Here is a 7,268-nt window from a genome sequence, read left to right on the forward strand (position 1 = left end):
ACCTTCCTTCCGAGGAGTGGCTGGTGGGTTTGAACCGCCAGCCTTCTGGTTAGCAGTCAAGTGCCTTAGGCACTATGCTACCAGAGCTCCCTCATTATAGTTAGATATCTTTATTCAGTTAGGGCAGTACCTACTGTCAAATCTGGCTTACATAAAATAAAAATTACAGCAGTCTTCAAAGATCCTGGGGCTCCCTTCACAAATTTGTTCCTCATCGTGTGGTAAAAGGTATATCCTCAGGTCATTGCATATGTGGGTCTATGGATCTAATCTTATAAATCTACTCTAACATGCTGTTAAGGTTGTATGTCAGCTTGGCTGGGCTGTAGATTTTAGTGCCTTGGCAGCTGCATTTAGTTATTCCACATGATGAGAATGGATGTGGTATAATCAACTTCATGGTAGAATCTCCTGTGTGGCCTACTTCCAGTACATATGGAGAAATTTTGGGAAAGGTAGCTAGTTTTATGGCACATTTTGGATCCTGCATTTGGTTGAGTCTTTGTCTCTAATTTCTGGACTTGAACCAGTGGCCTGCTGTGTTACCTGCTGATCTTAGGGTTGCGCCATTTTACCTCCTGATCTTGGATGTGTCAGCCTCAGCAGCCAGCACCTACAGGAGTTGGGAGAGGCTTCTGGCTCCAGTGGGTGTGGAACAAGAGGCCCAAGGTCATGGGGTCTTCACCCTGCCCCTAGAGCCAGCACTCTGAATTTGGGCTTCTAGTCTCCTAACCATAAAAGAATACATTCCTGTTTGTTAAAAGCATCCATTTATGGTATTTCCATTATAGCGGCACTAGAGAACCAAGACACATGGCAATTTCCCTAAGCCTTTGGATACCTTCTTCTGCAGTATACCAAGGCAGGTCCGGTACTTCAACTTGACTTACTATAGGCCATAGCATAATCCATGCTTCAGTAAACCAACTGAGTAAACTAGATCCTTTCCTAATCTCTTGAGGTGAAACATTGAATGAAGAATCTGTGCTTTGTGGGCCCAAATCAATAAACATAGACTCATCCAACATTATGTTCCTTGCACCATTAATCCCTCACCCTTAATAGCCATTCCCATACATATTCTCCAGGTTTCTGTTTGCTTATATTATAAAAATCCTTTTGAAATGTAGTGTATCTCTTTCTGTGTCACAATTTGTATGCATTTCACCTTTTGTAGCTCCCTGAGACTTAAGTCTAAGTATAGGTGTAGAAGCAGCAATGAGTGGTGGACATGGTTCCTGGGAACATTCAACAGTGTCTTGTAAGGCATCTGCCTCAGGCAATTACCCAGGTGCTGCCCCAGGTGTTATTTCAGACAATAACTCAGCAAGCACAGCTGGGTTAGACTCATCAGATGGAGATAAGAGGGCTGGTTCTTCTGGCAGAGGGATTAAACAGAATTTAGGGATACAATGTCTCCAGCTTCCTGCTTATCTGTCCATATATCCCCATCCTGAGTTTCAGAAACCCATTTCAGAACCAATCAGTATGCTTTGCTTAACTTCAGACACCATTCAAGGTTGACAATTCAACTGGTGTTGTAATTCAACCACTCTTACGAAAAGACTCTGGGTTTGTTTTTTGATGATGTCTGCTCTGTTGCTACAAGAAATAAGGTTTTCTTTCAGGGCATAAGTGGAAGCATTGGGGTTTTTTATGTGGCAATTGAGCTGTGATTCCAAAGACCTGAGCTCATCTCATTCTTTCACCATTTTGTCTAGCCTAAGTAGAACCAATCAACAAGTTTCTTTATATGTCTCTTTCTGGCAAAATTGCAGGAAAGCATCAAATATGCAATAACTCAGAGACTCACTTCTCACCAATATTTGATCTATTAATACCACTATTTTGTCAATTAATATTGCTACTCATGCCACGTATTAGCAGAGCATTCTTTACTAATGGAGGCAGAGTCATCAGCACCTTTACAACTAATCAAACTGGGAAACTAATTTAGAAAACATCTTTACAATTTTGTTTCTCTAGAACCAGTCTTGGTGACCAAATGTCCTAGGCTGGGTTATCTAAAGAAGCAAAACTGTTGCTGTTGTTGTTGTTGTTATGTGCCGTTGAGTCGGCCCCGACTCATAGCGACCCCTCCTTGGGTTTCCGAGGCAGTATCACTACGGAAGTAGGATTGCCCAACCTTCCTTCTGAGGAGTGGCTGGTGGGTTTGAACCGCCAGCCGTCTGGTTAGCAGGCAAGTGTCTAGCCACTATGCTACCAGAGCTCCCGAAAGAAGCAAAACTAGTGAAGCTTATATATGTAGAGAGAGAGAGAGAAAAAAAAAAAAAATTATCCTAAGGAAGTGGCTCATGCAATTATAGAAATGACAAGTCCCAAGTCCACAGATCAGATGTCAAGCTACAGGCTTCTCCTGACTCACATAGCTGCAGGGGATGGTGAACCCAAGATTGGCAGGCAATACAGTAGGCTACTGGCTTCAGAGACTGATGAATCTGAGATTGGCAGGTAAGATGGCAGGCTGTTGGCTCATAGGTTGTAAAGGAAACAATCCCAATATTGGCAGGCACAGGAGGCCACTGGTTCAAGTCCAGGAGCTAGATGTGATATGAGTCAGAGGCAGGATCCAGGTCGAGGAAAAAGCCAGAGATCTTTGTCAGGACTTCTATGTATATTGGAAGCAGGCCACATTCCTGAGGAAACCCCATTTCAACTGACTGGCTGTTCATAGCAGACCTCATCATGGAGGTGACTACATTATATCAGATCTTATTATAGGGGATGACTACATCATAACTGCTAAACAGCTGAGAATCATAGTCCAGCCAAACTGACACACAATTTTAGCTATCACAGTCTAGGTGTGAGGATTTTGTTTTCTTTATGTTGAGGTGTAATCCATACTGAAGTCTGTAATCTTGGATCTTCATCAGTAAGTGCTTCAAGTCCTCTTCACTAACAGCAAGCAAGGGTATGTCATCTGCATATCACAGGTTGCAAATGAGCCTTTCCCCAATCCTGATGCTGCTTACTTCCTCACATAGTCCAGTTTCTCAGATTATTTGTTCAGTATACAGATTAAATAAATATGGTGAAAGGATACAACCTTGTTGCACACCTTTCCTGATTTTAAACCACATAGTATTCCTTTGTTCTGTTCCAAAAACTGCTTCTTGGTCTATGTACAGTTTCCTCATGAGCACAATTAAGTGTTCTGGAATTCTCATTATTCACAGTGTTATCCATAATTTGTTATGAGCCACACAGTCAAATGCCTTTGCATAGTCAATAGAACAAAGGCAAACATCTTTCTGGTATCCTCTGCCAAGATCCATCTGACATCAGCAATGATATCCTTCGTTCCATGTCCTCTTCTGAATCTGGCTTGAATTTCTAGCAGTTACCTGTCGATGTACTACTACAGCCATTTTTAAATTGTCTTCATCAGTTCTACTTGCATGTGATGTTAATGATATTGTTCAAATATTTTCACATCTAGTTGGGTCACCCTTCTTTGGAATTGGCACAAATATGGATCTCTTCCAGTCAGGTGGTCAGGTAACTGTCTTCTAATTTCTTGGTATAGATGAGCAAATGTTTCCAGGACAGCATCCATTCAGTGGAACATCTTAGTTGATATTCTGTCAATTACTATAGGCTTGTATTTTGCTAATGCCTTCAGTACAGTTTAGATTCTTCCTTTAATATCATTGGTTCTTATTATATGCTACTTCCTGAAATGGGAGCTCTGGTAGCGTAGGGCCTAAGGCACTTGACTGCTAACTAGAAGGCTGGCAGTTCAAATCTACCAGCTACTCCTCGGAAGGAAGGTTGAGCAATCTACTTCCATAGTGATACCACCTCGGAAACCCAAGGAGAGGTCACTATGAGCCGGGTCTGACTCGACGGCACATAACAACAACACAACACCTCCTGAAATGGTTGAATGTTAATCAACTCATTTTGGTTCACTGACTCTATGTATTCTTTCCATCTTTCTTTGATGCTTCATGTTTTGTTTAATATCTTGTCCATGTTGTTGTTGTTAGGTACTGTTAAGTCCAACTCATAGCAAAGCTATGTGCAACAGAGGAAACAACGTCCAGTCCTGCACCATCCTCATAATCCTTACTATGCTTAAGCCCATCGTTGCAGCCACTCTGTCAGTCCACCTCATTGAAAGTCTTCCCCTTCTTCACTGTCCCTCTTCTTTACCAAGCATGATATCCTTTTCCAGAGAATGGTACCTTCTGTCAACATGACCAAATAGGTGAGACAAATTCTGGCCATTCTAGCTTCCAAGGAGCATTCCAGCTGCACTTCATTCAGGGCAGATTTGTTCATTCTTCAGGCAGTCAGTGGTATTTTCTTCCTTATTCATTGTCCAGCTTTCACATGCATATAAGGTTATTAAAAATGCCATGGCTTGGGATAGGTGCACCTTATTCTTCAAAGTGACATCTTTGCTCTTCAACACTCTAAAGAGGTTTAGAGCAGATTTTCCCAGTGCAATACGAAGTGTGACTTCCTGACTACTGCTTCCTTGGATGTTGACTGTGGATCCAAGTAAAATGAAATCCCTGACAACTTCAATCTTTTCTCCATTTATCATGATGTTGCTTATTGGTCCAGTTGTGAAGAGTTTCGTTTTCTTTATGTTGAGGTATACTCAATACTGAAGACTGTAGTCTTTGATCTTCATCAGCAAGTGCTTCAAGTCATCCTCACTTTCAGCAAGCAAGGTTGTGTCATCTGCATATCACAGGTTATTAATTGTTCTTTCTCCAAACCTGATACTGTGCTTTTTTCTATATAGTCCAGCTTCTCAGATTATTTGATCAGCATGTAAATTGGATAAGTAGGGTAAAAGGATACAACTCTGTTGCACACCCTTTCTGATTTTAAACCTTGAAGTATCCCCTTATTCTGTTCAAATGACAGCCTCTTGGTCTATGTACAGGTTCCTCATGAGAACAATTAAGTGTTCTGGAATTCCCATTCTTCTCAATGTTATCCATAATTTGTTATGATCTGCAGTCAAATGCCTTTGAAAAGTCAGTAAAACTCAGGTAGACATCTTTCTAGTATTCTTTACTTTCAGCAAAGATCCATCTGACATCTGCAATGATATCCCTCATTCCACGTCCTCTTCTGAATCCAGCTTGCATTTCTGGAAGTTCTCTGTCAATATATTGCTGCAACTGCTTTTAAATAATCAGTAAGATTGTACTTGCTTGTGATATTAATTATATTGCTCGATGATTTCCACATTCCATGGAATCATTTTTCTTTGGAATGGGTACAAATATGAATCTCTTCCAGTCACTGGGCCAAGTAGCTGTCTTCATAATTTCTTGGCATAAACAAGTAAACGCCTCCAGCGATACATCTGTGTGTTGAAACATCTCAAGGGGTATTCTGTCAATTCCTGGGGACTTTTTTTCCACCCAATTTCTTTAGTGCAGCTTGGACTTCTTCCTTCAGTACCTTTGGTTCTTGATCATATGTTATCTCCTGAAATAGTTTGACACTGACTAATACATTTTGATACAGTGACTGTGTATTCCTTCCATCTTCTTTTGGTGCTTCCTGCAACACTCAAATTGACTATGCCAAAGCATTTGGTTGTGTGGATAATAACAAATTGGGGATAATATTGAAAAGAATGGGAATTCTAGAACACTTGATTTTACTCATGAGGAACCTATACATAGACCAGGAGGCTTTGTCATTTGAACAGAACAAGAGGACACTGCATGGCTTAAAATCAAGAAGGGAGTGCATCAGGATTGTATTCTTTCACCACACTTATTTAATCTATATGCTGAGCAAATAATCTGAGAAGTTGGACTACATGAAAAAGAACGTGGCTTCAGGACTAGAGGAAGAATCATTAACAACGTGTGATATGTTGGCAATACAACTTTGCTTGCTGCAAGTGAGGATGACTTGAACCACTTACTGATGAAGGTTGAAGAATACAGTCTGCAGTATGGATTACATTTCAATATAAAGACAAAAATCCTCACAGTTGGACCTATAAGCAGCATAATGATAAACGGAGAAAAGATTGAAATTGTCAAAGACTTCACATTGCTTGATTCTATAATTGATGCCAATGGAAACAGTAGTCAGGACATCAGATGACATATAGCACTGGGCAAATCAGCTGCAAAGGACCTCTTTCAAGTGCTGAAGAGCAAAGATGTCTCCTTGAGGACTAAGGTGCACCTGACACAAGCCATGGTATTTTCAATCACCTCATATGCGTGTGAGAGCTAGACAATGAATAAGGAAGACCAAAGAATAATCTATGCTTTTGAGTCGTGGTATTGGCGATGAATGCTGAAAGTACCATGGACTGCTAAAAGAATTAACAGGTCTGTCCTGGAGGAAGTGCGGCCAGAATGCTCCTTGGAAGCTAGAATGGCCAGACTTCATCTTACATACTTTGGTCATGTTGTCAAAAGGGACCATTCTCTGGAGAAGAATGTCAAGCTTGGTAAGGTGGAGGGTTGATGAAAGAGGGGATGGCCCTCCATGAGATGGATTGACACAGTGGCAGTGGCGATAGGCTCAAGTATAGCAAGGATTGTGGAGCTGATACAGGACCGGGCAGTGTTTGTTCTGCTGTGCATAGGGTCACTATAAGTTGGAGACGACTCAATGGCACTTAACAACAACAAGAAGCATCACTTAATATTTAGCTCATAGAATCCATAATTATTGAAATTGAAACTTAAATTTGTTCTTTAGTTCTTTCAGCTTGATAAATGCCAAGAATGTTCTTGCATTTTGGTTTTCTAACTCCACGTCTTTGTACATTTCATTATAATATTTTACTTTGTCTTCTTGAGCCACCCTTTGAAATCTTCACTTCTTTTATTTCATCATTTCTTCCATTCACTTTTGCTACTCTCCATTCAAGAACAAGTTTCAGAGTCTCTTCTGACATCATTTTGGTCTTTTCTTCCTTTCCTGTCTTTTTAATGACCATTTGCTTTTTTTCATGTATGATACTCTTGATGTCATCCCACAATTCATCTGGTCTTCAGTCATTGGTGTTCAGTGTGTTAAATCTATTCTTCATGAAGAAAACCAAAAATTCATGGAAACAATTAGTCCTAGAGACTGGTACACCATCCAATCTGCAGCCTGTATGACTATGAGACAAGAAGAACTAGATGGTGCCGGGCTACTACTGTCAATCACTTGGAAGAGGATCTATGTAAGAGATCCTGGATAGAGAGGGAGAACAATGTGGAACAAAACTCAAAATCATTTGAAAAATAAAGGGGGGGGGG

The sequence above is a fragment of the Orycteropus afer genome, unplaced genomic scaffold (genome assembly GCF_000298275.1).
Source record: "Orycteropus afer afer isolate SDZICR_OR568_19922 unplaced genomic scaffold, OryAfe1.0 scaffold00071, whole genome shotgun sequence".
NCBI classification, from domain to species: Eukaryota; Metazoa; Chordata; class Mammalia; order Tubulidentata; family Orycteropodidae; genus Orycteropus; species Orycteropus afer.